Source organism: Nyctereutes procyonoides, unplaced genomic scaffold (genome assembly GCF_905146905.1).
Source record: "Nyctereutes procyonoides isolate TBG_1078 unplaced genomic scaffold, NYPRO_anot_genome, whole genome shotgun sequence".
Lineage (NCBI taxonomy): Eukaryota > Metazoa > Chordata > Mammalia > Carnivora > Canidae > Nyctereutes > Nyctereutes procyonoides.
Window position 1 is genome coordinate 727,559 of NW_026575155.1, and position 18,982 is coordinate 746,540.

General features: G+C 37.1%; 1 protein-coding gene across 16 annotated transcripts in view; it reads left to right on the forward strand.

The window, feature by feature from the left end:
- The window catches only part of LOC129502078 (proline-rich protein 18-like), a 440,312-nt gene that overhangs the window by 16,090 nt on the left and 405,240 nt on the right, over positions 1 to 18,982 (forward strand). For 2 of the 16 annotated variants that reach the window (XM_055313496.1, XM_055313498.1), the window contains one exon: positions 9,695 to 11,202. The exons of the other annotated variants lie outside the window; for them this stretch is intronic. The gene's annotated coding sequence lies outside the window, so the exon portion shown is untranslated. Of the gene's footprint in view, positions 1 to 9,694; positions 11,203 to 18,982 lie in introns of those variants that run through there. 16 annotated transcript variants of the gene reach the window in all.

Consider the following 18,982-nt stretch of genomic DNA (forward strand, 5'->3'; position numbering starts at 1 on the left):
GTGAATGGGTGACGGGCACGGAGGGGGACACTTGACGGGATGAGCACTGGGTGTTATTCTGTATGTTGGTAAATTGAACACCAATAAAAATTAATTTATAAAAAAAAATGACATACGCTGAGTGCTTGGCACATAATGGGCATTCGATAAATGCTAGTTTGGTTGTGAAACTATGGATGTGGCTTGAACAAGGATTTTATATCTGGTTCAACTGGTTATTATACACACACACACACACACACACACACACGAAGGAAAAATTCACAATGTGGTAGTTGGCTAAGACAGACTGAGTGTTAGCTGTGGTTGGAGCCTTGGACATGGACAAGGTAGAAATAAGGGCACACACTGGGCCGTCTTCAGCCAATACCAGAAATGAATCTTGTGAACACACTGGGAAGATTCTGATGGGGAGCCTTCGGTCTGAGATGTTTTCAATTTTCTCTCTCTCTCTCTCTCTCTCTCCCCCTCTTGTCATTTTTTAACAGCTTTATTGAGGTATAATTAACACATGATACAATTCACCAGTTAAAGTGTACACTTCAGTGGTTATTAGTATAATCACAGATATGCAACCATTACCACAATCTTACACATTTTCATCACCTCTAAAAGAAAACCTCATGTCCTTTAGCTGTCACGCTCAAACCCCACCAGCCATAAGCAGATACTAATCTACTTTCTTTCTTTATAGATTTCCCTTTTCTGGATATTTCATACGAATTAAATCATATAATGCATAGTCTTTTGTAATTGGCTTCTTTCACTTCACATAATGTTTTCAAGGTTCAACCATGTGGTAGCATGTATTAGTACTCTATTCCTTTTTATGACCAAATAATTTCATTGTATAGATGTACTATATTTTGTTTATCCATTTGTCAGTTGGTAGACATTTGGGTTGTCTTCTCCCTTTTTGTCTTTATGAATAATGATCTTTTGTGTGGACATATGCTTTTATTTCTGTTGGGTATATACCTAGGTACAGAATTGCTGGATTGAAGCCTTCTTTTGTGCTCCTGTCTTTGGGATGGTAAATAGTTGGTGATTCTAATCTTATCTCCTTAAAATACTCTATGTGATAATCATAAAATTTCTGGATATCTGTTTATCCAGTTAATGATCAATGAGCAATTACTGCATATCAAATACTGTTACAGATTCTGGGCAGCTTTGGTGGGCACTTGGGGTTCTGGACTCTTAAGGATCTAGACAGAACCTGACAGTAGGGTAACTAGTTTTTTCTGCAGCAGAAATAATTGTAGACTACATTATACAGGAAAGCAAAAATAGCACTTAACCTGCATCTTTCTTGGTTATCTACATAAGCTATCATCATTTCTTAGCTTCTCTATAAACACTGTCTATAACCTCTCACAGAAGATACTTCTGTTCACTGCTTATTTATGTGCTCATATTTATATTCATTAAAGTGCTCATCCATTTATTCAATACAAATTTATTAAACACCTACACTCTGTCAATCACTGTACTAGACTTGATGGATATAAAGATATTTAAGACATGCACTTCTTGTTGGAGAGAAATATCCATAAATAGGTTGTTATAATACAATATAGTATTGATGAGATTCGTAACCCTTCTTGGGGTTACTGCAAAAGGCTTACTGAAAGGTAGGGATGTAGAACATGGGTATAAAAATAGGTTGGGTAACTTTCCAGGAAGAGAGAATGGTATAAACAGACATAGAAGAAAGAAATATTGTGGTACGAATAGTTTAGTATTTCTGGCTTATATAGTGCTTCTCACATAAAGAGTCTTCAGAGAGAAAATATAATTGCTTAATATGTAGCTTACCAGTTGGAATTAATCATTAGGAGAAGAAAGATTGTGCAGTGATTTACACCTGCCCACTAGATTGCTGTGTGACATCAGATAAGCCATTAACTTCTCTGCGTCTCATTTGTTATCAAATGTTGAGTGGGAAATAGACTTCATCGATATCTCCTTTCTAAAGTGACACATAAATTGCTGAAAAGAAATTAAGATCCTGAAGGACTTTCTAATATTGTCCCAAGTATAGCCAAGTCTTGCCAGATAAAGCTATATAAAATGGAGGAGATATGTCATAGATTCAATTCCAGATTAAACAGGTTGAAGTAAAGGACTCAGAAATAAGGAAGAAGATGAATTTCAATCCTGGCTTGTTGCCCTGGTGATGCTGACAGCCTACAGAAGAAAATTCTCAAACCCCAGTTTCCAGTCTGCACTTACCTTTCCTCAGCTCCACCTTTTATCATATAGGAAGAGGGCACACCTTTTATCTGACCTCAAATCCTCCCCTAGTATTTGTTTTTGGAAGACTCGCTTCATCTCTGTGGATTGTGGTTTGTGAGCCTATGTAGCTATCCCATAGGACTCAGCACTCATTTATTCATAAAGTGATGGCTATGTTCTCCTGTAAAATTTCAGTATTTCCATGTCTTTAAGATCATATAAGAGGTTCTGTAGGGGCTGCATCACATTTTATTCTTAGATGTATGCTAGCAGTGCTCTGGTTTCCCTCTCCCCTTTTGAAAGCTATACAGCTTCATTTTTAATCTTCATTTACTGCCCCTAGCTCAGAGCACCTGTACAAGCAAAGAGACTAAGAAGAGCCATAGCAGCCCTTTAAGTTGGCATGTGCCTCCTTCCAGAGCCTTTTGCTCTCATCCTTCACCCCATATGGACAAAGCTATAAGGAAGACCAGGGGGTGGTCTTGATGCCCAAAGCTAATAACCATGCCCAAATGAGGGGCTCAGTCATAAATGTATCCATCAAGCACAAGAGGGAAAGATTTCTGATTCTTTTGATCCACCTGAGAGGATGGATATTTAGTAGTTAACCCCTTGAAAGAGGAACAAGCAATCTATGACATTGAACTTGAACAGGAAAGAATTCATGACGGAACCTGTAAGACACTAAATATAAAGGGCACAGAAAGAACAAATGAAGGCTAACATTAGAGAGCAGGTTTAAATGAAGTAATGAAGGACTGTGTTCTCCAGCTGCTGTAGTCTCATTTAATAGTACATGTCCATTACTGTGCTGCTTTGGAAGAGCCACTGCTGCACTGGGCCCATTGCCATTACTGAAGGGAAACCCTACCCTGGTGAAAGCAAAACTGCCGTCAGTGCTGGTGAGCTGCTGTTCACTTATGAGTCATAGAAATTTCCTGAATTAATCCCATTTGTGACCTCAAAATTTGGAAGTTGAATAACATCCTGGAATTTGCATAGTGGTAGTCATTCATGGAATGCAATTTCCAGAATCGAATTCCCAGGATAAGGCTGTGTTTAGAATTTAAGGTTTTCTTACAGGCACCACTTAAGCATTTTATTTTCATCTGCTTCATAACTCTTTAGTTGTCCAGTGGTGGGTTACCAAATTGCTGCAGTTTTATTGTTTCACATAAAATGTTTACATATGGAAAACATGATTCATAGGCATATTACTAAGACAATAAAACTAGACCATCAAGCTATAGGAAGTTCAATTTTTCTTTTGTAAAATTACATATCAGAAAAGAAACCCTCTGGGAGGCCTATGTGCTCTCCTCCCTGCTGCTGTGTTAGCTGCTGATGGCTACAGCTTCCCAACTAGCCCCTTCATCTCAAGGTGGGTTAATTTTTGTGCTGTTACTCTTGGAAGACTCCCTGTGGGACCAGAATGTGCCTAGATTTCAGCTGTAACTACATCCTTGCTTTGCTTCATCCCCACCGTATTCCTTCACATCTGTACATGTTTCTTCTGAAACACTCTCAGTAAGTCACTTGCCTAAGGATCTTTATCTCAAGCTCACCTCAAGAAACCCTATTTGAGACCATACATGGAAACACTCATTAGTACCAACCAAGGATAAATACCAAAAAATGTTAAAATAAAACAATATTTTAGAAAAATGACTTTTACAAAGTAACAAAGAAAATCCATTTACAGTCCACAATAGCCAAACTGTGGAAGGAGCCTTGGTGTCCATCGAAAGATGGATGGATAAAGATGTGGTCTATATATACAATCGAATATTACTCAGCCATTAGAAATGACAAACACCCACCATTTACTTCAACGTGGATAGACCTAGAGGGTATTATGCTGAGTGAAGTAAGTCAATCAGAAAAGGACAAACATTATATGGTCTCATTCATTTGGGGAATATAAATATTAATGAAAGGGAATAAAGGGAAAGGAGAGAAAATGAGTGAAAATATCAGTGAGGGTGACAAAACATGAGAGACACCTAACTCTGGGAAACGAACATGGGGTAGTGGAAGGGGAGGTGGGCGGGGGATGGGGTGACTGGGTGAGGGGCACTGAGGGGGGCACTTGACGGGATGAGCACTGGGTGTTATACTATATGTTGGCAAATCAAACTCCAATAAAAAATATACAAAAAAAAAGTCAGATAAAGACAAATACCATACGATTTCACTCATGTGGAATTTAAGAAACAAAACAGATGAACATAGAAGGAGGGGAGAAAAAGAGGGAAGCAAATGTTAAGAGATTTTTAATTATAGAGAACAAATTGAGAGTTGAGAAGGGTGGGTGGGGGGTGGGCTAAATGGGTGATGGGTATTAAGGAGGGCACTTGTAATGAGCACTGGGTGTTATATTTAAGTGATGAATCACTAAATTCTACACCTGAAACCAATTTTACCATACATAATAACTAGAATTTAAGTAAAAACTTGAAATTTAAAAAAAAGATCAAAATTATTTGAGAAAATACAGCTAATGATATGCTAATTTCCCCCAAAAACAAAGTTTAAATTGACATTTGTGTTGTTTCTAATTTGCTTTTTGTTTTTGAAGGAATAAAAAGTCTTTATTTACAGAAAAAAAAGAAATCCATTTACATATATAAAAATATGCATAGATATTTGGAAATTTTGGCATGTAGTGTCTGGGTAATATGAATATTGTATACAATTATTGACATTGAAGTAATAGAAGCACAGAAAGTCAAAAGCTGGCCATAGATGACTCCCATCAAGAACAAATATGTACATCCATGAACTTACATTTAATGATCATGACCCTGTCAGCTACATCCTGTTTGACATTTACAGAAAGATGTGTGATAATGGATTGATGAATTCATTAGCATTATGAACCATGTGAAAACAGAATCTGTAATACATTTTATTAAGTGTTGACTAAAAACTGTTTGTTTGGAGAGGACAAAGATTACAAATGTTTTAAATTGGGTTCTCAAAGGACAATGAAATTGAAAGAATCATCTTTTTCTCTAAATGATCAAGGGATGGAATGCAGATCTGTCTGTCATATTGTCATCTCTCTGGACTCCATCTGCCTAGAAGAGTTTATGTAAGTCCAGGAAAGCACAAAACTCAGGAATGAGCAGAAGGGGAAATGCCAAATGCTGAGTCAGACACTGGATGAGAAGTCCTGTTCTGATTTTTCAAAAGAAAAAGACAACAGATTTGAAATTCAGGCTCATTCATTTATTGATTCAGCTCATATTTAAAGAGCACCTCTTCTGTTCTGGGGTCCCCTGCTTGTTGCTATGGTTACAGACATGAGAAGGCAGAAATGAGCTCCCAAGCCAAATTTGCTGTTGTAATCATTCCTGGTCTGACTTTCCTGCTTTTTTTTGCAAATGATTTCTGGAGTTTATAAGCTCTGTCTACATTTGTGTGGTTTCCTAGGGCTTTGAAATATTTAACACTGTCTAAACTTTTCCCAATTGCCATAATCTCTTCAGTTAATTCATATTCCAGAATTGTCACAGGGAAAAAAAATTGGATCTTTTCTTTTTTTTAATAAATTTATTTTTTTATTGGTGCTCAATTTACCAACATACAGAGTAATACCCAGTGCTCATCCCGTCAAGTGCCCCCCTCAGTGCCTGTCACCCATTCACCCCCAACCCCCTCCCTCCTCCCCTTCCACCACTCCTAGTTCGTTTCCCAGAGTTAGGAGTCTTTATGTTCTGTCTCCCTTTCTGATGTTTCCCACACATTTCTTCTCCCTTCCCTTATATTCCCTTTCATTATTATTTATATTCCCCAGATGAATGAGAACATATAATGTTTGTCCTTCTCCGATTGACTTACTTCACTGAAAATAATACCCTCCATTTCCATCCACGTTGAAGCAAATGGTGGGTATTTGTCGTTTCTAATGGCTGAGTAATATTCCATTGTATACATAAACCACATCTTCTTTATCCATTCATCTTTCGATGGGCACCGAGGCTCCTTCCACAGTTTGGCTATTGTGGACATGGCTGCCAGAAACATCGGGGTGCAGGTGTCCCGGCGTTTCATTGCATCTGAATCTTCGGGGTAAATCCCTAACAGTGCAATTGCTGGGTCATAGGGTATTTTCTTTACCCCTCCCCTAAACAACTCTACAGTAATGATAATTTAATGTATGAATATTTGTCATTAAATATTCTGTATCTTATAGTTTTTCCTTGAAAAATAAAAGTGCTGGGCAGCCCCAGTGGCCCAGCAGTTTGGCACTGCCTTCAGCCCCGGGGTGTGATCCTGGAGACCCGGGATCGAGTCCCACATCGGGCTCTCTTCACAGAGCCTGCTTCTCCCTCTTCCTGTCTCTCTCTCTCTCTCTCTCTGCCTGTCATGAATAAATAAATAAAATCTTAAAAAAAAAGAAAAATGAAAGTGCTTCTGTAATCTCTGGGAGTCTGATGCTAAATGTTAACATCCAAGTTGCAAAGTTCTTCAAGATTTTTTGATATAATAAGTCCCATGTTTGAGAGATTAGTCCATCTTGGGCCATGCATTAGATTTTAGTGTCTTGATTTATTTATTCTGTTCAGTCCCTAACCCATCTGTATTTAGGTAATTGTAGTAACTAATATTTGTGAATATCCTTCATGATAACTGATTTGTCACAACTTTGAGAATTTTATCCTAGTAAATCCAATGTATTAATAGTGTGTGTAGTTTTGCTGAGTATGGCAATTCAGATTCAGAATAAGTAGCTAGAAGTTAACCTTCTAGAGAACAGGAGTTTGTTCTAGTGTACTAATACAGCTCATTACATTTCGATGAATATTTTGACTAAATTTTGCGATAAATTGATAGGAATAAATTTCTCAAGTGTTTTATTTATTTATTTTTGTTGGGTTCTTTTTTGTTTTTTAAAAAATATTTTTTAAATTTATTTATGAGAGATAGACAGAGACATAGGTGAGGGAGAAGCAGGCTCTCTGCAGGGAGCCTGATGCAGGACTCTATCCCAGGACCCTGGGATCATGATCTGAGCTAAAGGCAGAACACTCAACCACCACCCAGGTGCCCCTGAGCCACCAGGTGCTCCTCAAGAATTTTAAAGAAAATTATTTATGATGGTTCTTTCATCTGTCAGTGGAAGGGTGTTATTTTTCTCTTAATGATGTGAGGATTTTGTATCTTAATTTTTAAATAGAAGTATGTAAGTGAAATTTGGACTTAGGGAACCACTTTGCATTTCTATAAGTGTCTCCCTTTTTATAAAACCACACTGTCTGAGAAGAAGTCTCACACTGTTGTGACTTAATTTAGTGTGTAAACAAATTCTTTATATAAATTATCTTCATCACTAGACTCTTAGCAGAGTGTTTGTGCCTGTGTCAGCTTAATGCTCAGAGACACTCTTGGGATTTATGGGTTGTTGGATTTTTAAAAATCTGTTTGGATTAAGTAGATACCTAAATGAAAAGAAAAGAGATATTTTATCTGAAGTTACCAAGGACTCTTCATTTGCAACATTCAATCTCTGAGAAGGTTAAATGAGGAATAAATTATATTACTTAGCAACCTTCTATTCATTTTTACCACAGTGTTAAAAGCATATATTCTGCAAATAATTCACATAATGAAACAATGGAAATAAATTGTATACCTTAGGAAACATTAAGAATTCAAATAGTTATAACCTGATTTGTTATAACTTCTAAGAAAATTAATTTTGAAATAAATTACTAATTTTTAAGAAAAGCCTTAGTAAAATAATTTAGGAGTATCTTAAAGTAGCAAAAATATGTTACATTTTATGGATTGCATTCACTGTTTCTGCAGTACATACATTTTTACTGTATTTACTGATTCACTGGTAGCCCCCAAATAGCTTGAACTTTTAATAGGATTAATATTACTAGGGTTGGTCCTCAGGTGTGCATATCAGAAGACAAACACAGAAATCGCTGAAAATTAGCAGGCTTTTATCACTCTGAAAAAAGAATACATTTTCTTAGCAGGAGCAAAACTGGAACTATAAATTGAAACAACACTAAAATAGCACATTTGCTTAGTGGATAATTTCCGCACTATTATTTTTTTAAGAGAGAATGAGCACACAAGCAGGCAGGGAAGGGACAGAAGAAGAGGAAGAGAGAGACTCTTGCAGACTTTGTGCTGAGTTGCAGAGCCTGACTCAGGGCTCAATCTCACAATCCTGAGATTGTGACCCAAGCCAAAACTAGGAGTCAGATGCTTAATCAACTGAGCCACTCAGGAACCCCAATTTCTGCACTACTTTGTAAAACATTTCTGTATGTTTAAGACAAGATACTGATAATTTTATTAATTATCAGAATTTGATAGTCTGAGGCCCTGTGATAAGCACAAAAAACCCCAACACTGACAACAAAAAACTATATGAGGTACTATGAGAAAATGAGACAGAAATTAAAGTTGGTCATTTGCCATTTAATTAAGAAAATATCTTGAATGCAAATGAAGACAAAAGACAAGTTCAGAGGAACATTAGAAATTGTCTTTCTTGGTCCTTTAATTTTATAGAAATGGAAACTGAAACATACTGAGGTTAGTGATTTGCCCAAGGTTAAATTGTAGCAGAGCCCACTCCAGACTTATCCAGTCCCCTTTTCATTTCGTGGCACTGCCTCCTGTGATAGAAAGACAGACGTGGACACATGCCAGTTAATTGTAATTGCTTAAGAAAAACCAATTGAAAAAATGGTGAACTGTAATCACATATGGGCTGAAATAACATTAGTGCATTCAAGACTATTTGGGAGAGGAAACACCATTCTGGAACGTCCATCTTGGACTTGGCAAGCTGGCATCACAATCTGCAACTTTATTTTTAACAGTTATCAATCACTAGTTTAATAAGCAAATGCTACCAGTGAAATTTAATTATTAAATCAAATTTTTAAAAATTATAGACATGTTTAAATCTTGTACAAAGAAGGAAAGGAGTTGTATTTTTTCAGCCACAAAATTCTCTCCTTCTTCCTTTTGATGTTGAGACTAGCTTGTTTCATAGTCAAATCTGTATGAAAATAACCCAGAGAGGGAAAAACAAGGACTAACAGATCTCATTTGGCAATAGTATGAAGCTAAATAGCACCCTGTCCTATTGAATGATTTTCTCAACTTCTCTTTAGATGTGGGTGAGGGAATAGGTAATAGCTGAGTAAAATTTAATTGGTTTAATTCCTCCCCAGTCTCTTTATTATTTATATCATACAGTAAATGAATGTATTCTTAATTTGTTTTAACCAGTTTATTTTAATCTAAACTTAGGATAGGATTTAGAATAAGAACATCATTTAAGGTGTGGGGGTCTCTTGCAGGTTATACATGTTTGTTTTGTTTTGTGGGAAATAATTTATTTTATTTTATGTATTTTATGCCCTCATTAATATATACCAGGTATTTGTAACAACTCATTAGGCTTTAAAATTTTTTTTAGAAACAATAATGAAATTACAAGAAGTTGGAAGAATTTATAAAGAATTTGGAGCCCTGAATCCATTTGGAAACAAGTTGCCAACATCATGATACCTCAGGACCCCAGGAGGCCCCAATAGACAACAACTCAAGATGCTCTACCACAGAAACATCAAAATCAGGAAACTAACATTGATACATTACTATCATCCATTCTTCCATCCTGATTCAAACTTTCCAGTTGTTCCAGCAATGTCCTTCACAGTGGAAAGATCCAGCTTAGAATAATGCACTACATTTAACTGGCCTGTCTCTTTAGCCCCTGTAGGTTTAGGAAAGTCTTCAGTCTTTTTCCTTGAATCTCATCAACTGGACACTATTACAGCTTATGGACCAATTATTTTGTGGATTGTCCTTCAATTTGGATATGTCTTATTTTACCTTGTGATAAAATTAATGCATCTTGGGCAGGAACATCACAAAAGAGATGCTACTTTCTCCTCATTGCACCATGTCTCAGGTGCAGGATTTTGACCTGTCCAGTTACTGTTAATGTGTGCCTTGATACCCAGGTTAAAGTGCTGTCTGGATACCCAGGTTAATGTGCACCTTGATACCCAGGTTTCTTCACATTGCAGTTACCCTTTCTTCCTTTGTAAATGAGAAGTATTGCATGGTGAGGTACTTTATTTTTTCAATTTATGTATTTATTTTACAAAAATAGAGAGTGTGCATGCATGAGTGGGGGAAGGGGAGGAGCAGACAGAGAGGGAGAGAAAAGCAGACTCCTTGCTGAGTGTGGATTCCAACACGTGGCTCAATCTCATGACCCTGAGATCATGACCTGAGCTGAAACCAGGAGTTGGATGCTTAACAGACTGAGGCCCCCCAGGAACCCTTCATGGTGCTTTAAGACAATGCAAACACCTCATTCCTCTTCAAATTTCAAGTTATTCACTTACCTTTGATGTCTTTATAGGCTCATGGTCTACTATTTTATTTAATGGACTAAAATCTACCAGTGTATTTAGTTTGATGCTAAAATTGTGGGAGCCACTTTGTTTCTATATTCTTTTGATGTAGCTCCATTATTCTTTGAACATTTCTCTACTTCCCAGCACAAAATACCATTCTCATCTCATACTTTCCCTGCCCCATCTTCGTATTGGTCATTATTCTAAGGAATCTTGTTCCTTAGAGAAGAGTATGTAGAAGCCAAGATTTGGGTTCTAAATGTGCTCATTGTTGTTGGAATGTCACTGCTTCCAGACTCTCAGAGGGCAAAAGTAAGGAATATATAAATAATAAATACACATGCACATATATATTTATTTCTTACTTGATCTAGACAGTTTGAAATCCATACATTCATACCAATACCGTCAATTTCAATCCACCACCATGGAGTTTTCTTTTTTTTTTTTTTTTCCATTTCAATATTTATATCTTTCTTCTCCGACAGTGAGGAACCCAGCTCCAATTATACGGAATATGTTTTCTTATCTGATCACATGCCTGTATGTAACCAAGTCGCCATCATCCATGCTACTCTCTGCCCTGCAGCAGGCTCTCCTCACTCTACAAGGCTGTGACACACCACCCTGGATAGCATTCCTATACAGATTTCCTCACTTCCTTCAGTTCCTGGTAGCCTGAGCTGGGCCATTCGGCTCCCCACACCCACACCTCTGCTGGCCTGTTTACCTACTTTGCTGTGCCCTACTTAATGGGTTCATGATTAAATTATTCAGGAAGGGAAAGGGAACCACCACTTGTTAGGTTTAAAATTAACACCAAACTTCTAAAATATTTAAATAATTTAATGTATTATTATTTTAATTTAGTATGCTGTTACTAAACAATATGCTCTGATCACTCATCAGAGAGTGGGTGCATTTCTGGAAAGGTGAAGGGTTTTTTTGGTTTGTTTTGAATTTTTTGTTTTTGTTTTTGATTTGTTTTTTTGCTATTAGTTTATAAAAACAATGCTGGATAAAGGATAACTTTGCTTGCAGGTTGCTTGCAACACCATGGAAGAGAAAGCCTTGATCAATGGCTTAAAGGTGGTGGAGGTGAGAAACCAACATGATTTCAAGCAAAGTTTTCAGGCCAATTTTTCCTCCTTCAGTCTTTTTTTGTTATAGTCCCTTTTTCATTATTTTGGTGCCAAGAACTGGTCCTAGATTTTGTGACTGCAAGGGACTTACCTTTCTATAGTGTCAATATTAATGCTCTTAATATTTTTCTGGGGGCATTAAGTCATTTTAAGTCCTTTGTTACTTTACTAGGTTACAGAGTACCAAACACATTTTGTATGAGAGATAGGAATTTGCTTCCTCAAGATATAATTGCTAGCAAGTAAACAGGAGCATAGCAAAGTTATCACCACACAGAAGCCGGTCATGGTGGAACTCTGTGGAATCACAGAGGGCATTTGGCTGGGACTCTAGCATTCACACACTACCAGGTCATCTTATTGATCAATGGTCACTTTTTTTCAGAGCTTTAGCATGCCTCTAAGATTTGCTCTAACCTATTGGCTAAATGCAGAATACCATTAATGTAATAAACCTGAACAGGTCCCACGCAATTGTTACAGTCTATCATGTCAAATTCTACCTTAGAGAGATTTTTGACTTGATGGATCATTGATTTGATATATCAAAATGAGTCCCTCAAAGCGCTTGTGTTTTAGCAGCTTGCTGCAATTGCCTTGCATGTTCAATGAAGCCATCTTTCCTGAAGTCCAGACACCTGAGAGGTGATCAATGTTTCTTCTTGATGAACTGGTATGGCTACTTGTTTCTGATGTTTGTTCCATGAAGGAGAGACCATTTTTTGACTTTTTATTGAATACTCCTGCGAAAAACTGCTTCTGTCTCACTCTGTGGAAAGCTTGTGGTGATTTTTAAGGCATTCTCCAAGGAAATGTTAATACTTAAAGGATGAATGGCTTATTACTGTGATTGGAACTGGGAAACATAGATTTGTTTTTGTCTTGTTTAGTTTTTGTTTTTAGTTTCAGGCATAGGACTTAGTGATTCATCACTTGCATATAACACCCAGTACTCATCACAAGAAGGTGCCCTTCTTAATGCCCATCACTCGTTTACCCCCCCCCCCACTAACCTCCCTTCCAGCAACCCTCAATGTGTTATTTATAGTTAAGAGTCTGTTTTAGGGTTTGCTCCTTTCTTCCCCCCTCCATGTTCATTTCTTTTTTTTTAATATTTATTTATCTGTGAGAGATTGCATGCAAGCAGAGGGAAGGGCAGAAGGAGAGGGAGAGAGAGAATCTTCAAGCAGACTCCACACTCTCCAACATGGGGCTTGATCCCAGGACCTTGAGATCATGATCTGAGCCAAAATCAAGAGTTAGCTCAACCAACTGAGCCACCCAGGAACCCCTCATCTATTATGTTTCTTAAATTCCACACATGAGTGAAATGATATGGTATTTGTCTTTTTCTGACTGACTTATTCTGCTTAGCATAATACTCTCTCACTCCATCCATGTTGTTGCAAATGGCAAGATTCTTTTTGATGACTGAATAATATTCCATTACACACATATGTGTATATGTGTACATATATTCTATTATACACACATACACACACACATGTACACACTACAACTTCTTTATCCATTCATCAGTTGATGGACATCTGGGCTCTTTCCATAATTTGGCTATTGTTGATAGTGCTGCTATAAACATTGGGTGTATATGTCCCTTTGAATCAGTATTTTTGTATCCTTTGGGTAAATCCCTAGTAGAGCAACTGCTGGGTCATAGGGGAGTTCTATTTTTAACTTTTTAACTTTTTGAGGAACCTCCATACTGTTTTCCAGAGTGGCTGTACCAGTTTGCATTCCCACTATCATGACCTGAGCCAAAATCAAGAGTTGGCTGCTTAACTTAAATGTATAAGAGGGTTCCCCTTTCTCCACGTCCTCACTGACACCTGTTGTTTCCCATTTTTAATTTTAGCCATTATGACTTGTGTAAGGTGATATCTCATTGTACTTCTGTACTTTGTATTTCCTCATGATGAGTGATGTTAAGCATCTTTTCATGTGTCTATTGGCCATCTGTCCATCTTCTTTGGAATAACAGGGAGACTTAGATTTGAATATGGACACATTTACTTACTAACAGTGTGATTGCAGTTTGTAAAATTGGGTATTATCATTATCTCATAATGTTTTCTTCTGAGACTCAGTTAAAAAGAATAAAGTCAAAGTTATTTCAATACTTGAAGGTGCTGTGCAAAATGTAGGGCTCTATTAGTATTTTGTAAAAAAAAAGCATTTATTTAAAGGTAAAACTTCATTAAGAAAAAATCAAATGAAAGTGAAGTAATAACATAAAATTATTTTAAGAACTGTTGACAGAGTTTTGGTTTCACAAATGTAAATTTGTGTTTGGATTTAATGAATGCAAATATATTTATTCCTTTCATGTTTAGGTATTATTGTAAATTCCAAAAAGTTTCAAAAGTATTAATTCAAAAAGTCTTTGCCTTGTTTTAAAAGGTTTAACTTCAAGGACAATATGCCTGTTCAATCCCCAAATCATCCTAAGCAATAAATCTTAACAGTTTACTAATGTAGGACACCTGGACGGCTCAGTCCATTAAGTGTTTAACTCTTGATTTCAGCTCAGGTCATAATCTCAGGGTGGTGAGACTGAGCCCCACATGTGACTGCACTGAAAGTGAAGCCTGCTTGGGATTCTCTCTCTCTCTGCCCCTCTCCCAGCCCTCTGCCCTCTCTAAAAAGAAAGAGTATTAATGTAAGAAGAGATGTTAAGACTTATTCAAAATGAATTGAACAGCTGATTCCAAGTCAGTTATGGGATATTACTCAACAAACATAATAAACAAGAGCTAAGGTTGTTATGCAGATTTCACTTCTATGCCTTCTTTGTTAATAACAGTTTCTAGAGATTTAGAGTCATCCTCCTTTCATGGTACAATGAAGGAGATATCCCTACAAGTAAGATTTCCCTTATAAATATAAATGTTTCTAACAAAAGGATCACTTCTTTTCAGTTTCCAGAACTTCTCTTCAGTTTCTCAAAAATAACCAGCCTAAAATAACTCTTATGCCAAAGAGACATATTTTGGGTGGTAAATTCTACTCCCCTACACTGGCCACTTCCATGGAATTGTCCTTCATAAGTGTGTTAAAATCCTGGGGGCCAAGGGATGTGGCTGAGGGCACTATGAGTCCCTGCTTGAAGGAAGAGAAAACAAATACTGTAACAAAATCATTATCTAATTATTTATAATAGAGGTGAGGTAATGTCGTAGTTGTAGGGTCACCAGGCTACATGGAGTGGAAAATGAGCATTAAAGGTATTTCTCTAGAATTCATCAGAAGAGAGAATACTGCGATTCTCATGATTGATGTTGAGTATCTAAATTGATATATTTCTGTAATGGTTGAAGTCTAACAAGCTATTTTAGTTTGAAGGAAGCAGGTTTTCAAAAACACAATGTCATATGTTCTGATCCTAAATTCATTAAGTCATGTCTGATCTGTAATTTGGTGTTCCAGATGGACCTACCCTCAGAAGAGAGTGTGCAAATGGCCAGTTTTCAGATAAATATAGCATATCAGAGCTGTGATTTGAGGCAGTCTCTTAGAGGCTTATTATCATGTTTCAGATTCTTACCATCCCAAAGAAAACCAAATAGTTGTAAATTGAAGGGTCACTAGAGTAATAAATATTTCACTGAATCTGAGATTTTGAATGACCATCAACATTCATCTAATCTGTCTCTTATGTAATAGAGGCTCATGAGACTGTGATAATTTACTTAATATCAAATAGTTTCTGAGTGGACAGGCTAGGACTAGAGCCTGCCCCTCCTGGAATTCAGTTCAATATTTTGCAATAGCATAGTGGATAACATGTACTTGTCAATTTGCATAATCAATATTTCACTTTTGTACTATTGCAGGGTCATTGTTTAAGTACGCAGTGATACACTTCCTGACCTTTAGAATTTTAAATCGCTGGGATTAGTGAAATTCCCCAGACACCTTTAAAAACTTGTGAAAGGCATGTGAATGCAGGCATTTAGAATATTTTGAATACCAGAAGCCAAAACTGCACAAGTAAATGACAAAAGTTTTAAAAGAATGCCTTAACAATTGGCTGAGTAAATCAACTAAAGTCAAAATGTTCATTTTACTTGTCTGTAGAATTTTCTTCCTCCAAGTAAGGGTCTCTTTAGTGGAAAGAAGGTAACAGGTAAGGGCATTTACCTCTTGCCACCTCTGAAGACAGAATGTACTGCATATTCATTTATTTTTAAAAAATATTTTTATATTTATTTGAGAGAGAGAGAGAGCGCGCAAGCATGTGTGTGAGTGGAGAGAGGGGCAGAAGAGAGAATCCCAACCAGGCTTCCCACTAAGCACAGAGCCCTACGTGGGGCTCAATTCCAAGACCCTGAGATCATGACCGGATCTGAAACTAAGAGTCATATGCTCAACTGACTGAGCCACCGAGGTGCCTGCTATGTGTTTATTAATATGCATTACATATAACACAAAACCAAATTTTTTAATCCAAGAAGGCCTGTGGTGTGGAGTCCACAGTGCTATGGTCATCTTGTCTGGGCAAACCTAGGGCATTACTGTCAGAGAAATTTCTGCAACAAAATAATGTACCAGCTTCTGAAGTGGAATTCTGTGAAGGTGTTTCATGACTTTGGCTTATATTTTTGTTGCTGGGGAAATGGAATTGTCAGTGTTTGGCACCAGCCCCGACATCCCCTAACATCTTCCTGTGGCTAGTCAAGGGCTTTTCCTGCTTCATTTGGGAAGGAGGTAGAACCTGATTTTTCTTTATACATCTTAGGTATAAAGAACTCTCACTCAGAGTTCTCAGATTAATCCTTGTTGGGTATGGCAAGTGAAGAACCTAAACTCAGGTGGCTGATACAGGCTCTTTTTAGATGCTCTGGATCCCCGAGGTCCAAGGATGGGTATCTGTGGCAGTGGGGCATGCCCAGGGGTGAAGGAGACCTGCTATCGTATTCAGTGCAGCTGCACACAGCTCTGACTTCATTCTGGCCTTTACTCGAGGGAAAACATCAACAGGTAACAGCACCCCTTGGACTATTTCCTTCTATTAGGGATGCCTTTTTCTGGCCATAAGTGCTTGAAGGAAATGAGTAGTAAGAGGACAGAGGGACAACAGAAGCGATGAAGATTGATGTGGGCTGTTTCTTAGACAGGTTAACAGTTACTAGAACAATCAGAGTGAAAATGCTTGATTAGGGTACTCTTATGTTTTAATTTCAATTATCATTTTTTAAAACTTAATACTCATATCTGTATTTATTGCACGAAAACAATGCACACAGTTAAATAAGTATGAGAACTAATGGTGGGTAAGAAACTTAAAAAAACCCTCTCATAATGGAAAATTTCAGATGTATTCAAAGGGAGAGAGAATAGTGTAATGAACCCCATGTTCCCATCATTCTGCTCCAACAATTATACAATTATCAGTTCACAGCCAATTTTATTTGACCTGTACCCATGCTCCATTCCTCTTCAAATTGTTTTGAAGCAAATTCCAGACATAATGTTATTTGACCTGTACCCACTCTCATCCATCCTCAAATGGTTTTGAAGCAAAACCATTGGGTTTATCTTTTAATAGTTTTGATCTTTAAAAAAAAAAACCCTAATTTTAATAAAATTGCTACATCTCAAACTTAACTCCTTAGCATTATATAATGTTCAATCTGTTCAAAGTTTATTAATTTCCACAGTCAGTGTGCTTGAATAGAGATCCATATGAGACTCACCCATTGCAGTAGGATAATATGGCCTGTAAAGTCTCTTTTAGTTGTGATGGTTCTCAAACTCTCTTTTTTCTGGACTTTTTGTCATTGTTTTTATTAAAAAATAGTTCAGGTGAACCTGCATGGCTCAGTTGGTTGAACATCGACTCTTGATTTTGGCTCAGATCATAATCTCATGGCCATAGGATCAAGCCCTGCATCAGGCTTAGCATGGAGCCTTCTTGGGATTATCTCCCTCCCTCTGCTCCTCCCCCACCCCATGTTCTTTCTCTCTTTATAAAATAAATAATCTTTTTAAAAAACAGTTTCGTTTTAAAGCAAAATATTGACATTTAAGTTCATACATCAATGTCCCATGATTGGTTTATTTGACACATGATTTTGTGCTGAAGCCATCCTGTGCCTTTCCACCATCCCATGCTCCTGGAAGGCAGTGTTTGCTTTACTTCGTGGGTATCCCTGGCTTATCAGTAGGCATGTCTTGATTGTGAAAATCTTTTCATCTGACTCTGCATTATACTATTCTAATTATTTTGGCTTATAGTTATTGATTAAATTTTGTAGTAACCCTCTCATTTTGTATATGGGAAAAAGCAATAAATCAAAGAGGATTGCCACAGTGGTATACATGCGGGCTTTGTGCAAGGCTGGGACCTGAGTTGGGAACCTGGGAACACTGGCTGGCCGTGTCTCTTTAGGCAAGGCCTTCACTGCACTTAGCTTTCATTTTCTTCATTCCTTCTGTGCATATGACAGTATTGATATCATCTATCTTCGAGCAGTGTGGTCAGATTAAATGAGGTGTTTGATAATTCTTTGCTTGATGCTCCCCACACAGTGAGCATCAGTAAATGTGAAGGTAATGTTTGCTCCATTCCCAGTTACTTTCTGTCTTTTTTAAGTCTATATATCTATGTATATAGATGTATATATATTATATTTGATATATATATATATAGGGATATATTTTGATATTTTAGGTTTTTAAAATTTAAAAATTTTAAATTGGAAAAGTTTTAGATTTACAGAATAATTGAGCAGATAGTACATATAGTTCCCTATACCTGCTCCACGCCCACTCTCCCATTTCCTTTATTATTTCCTATGTTAACATCTTGCATTAGTGTGGTTCCTTTGTTACAATTAATGAACCAATACTGATACATTATTATTAACAGCACTCCCTAGTTTCCATTAGGGCTCGTTCTTTGTTTTGTATAGTTCTCTGGGTTTTGATAAATGCATGGTGTCATGCATTTATCAAATTTCACTACCCTAAAAATCCCCTATGCTCCATCCATTCATCCCTACCACTCCCCCTTCCCCCCACCCCTGGCAGCCAAAAGTCATTTTTCTATCTCCATAGTTTTGCTTTTTACAAAATGTCATATACTTGGAATCATATAATACGTAGCATTTTCAGACTGACTTCTTCCATTGAGCAATATGCTTTAAAGTTCCATTTTTTAAAAAAATGTATAGA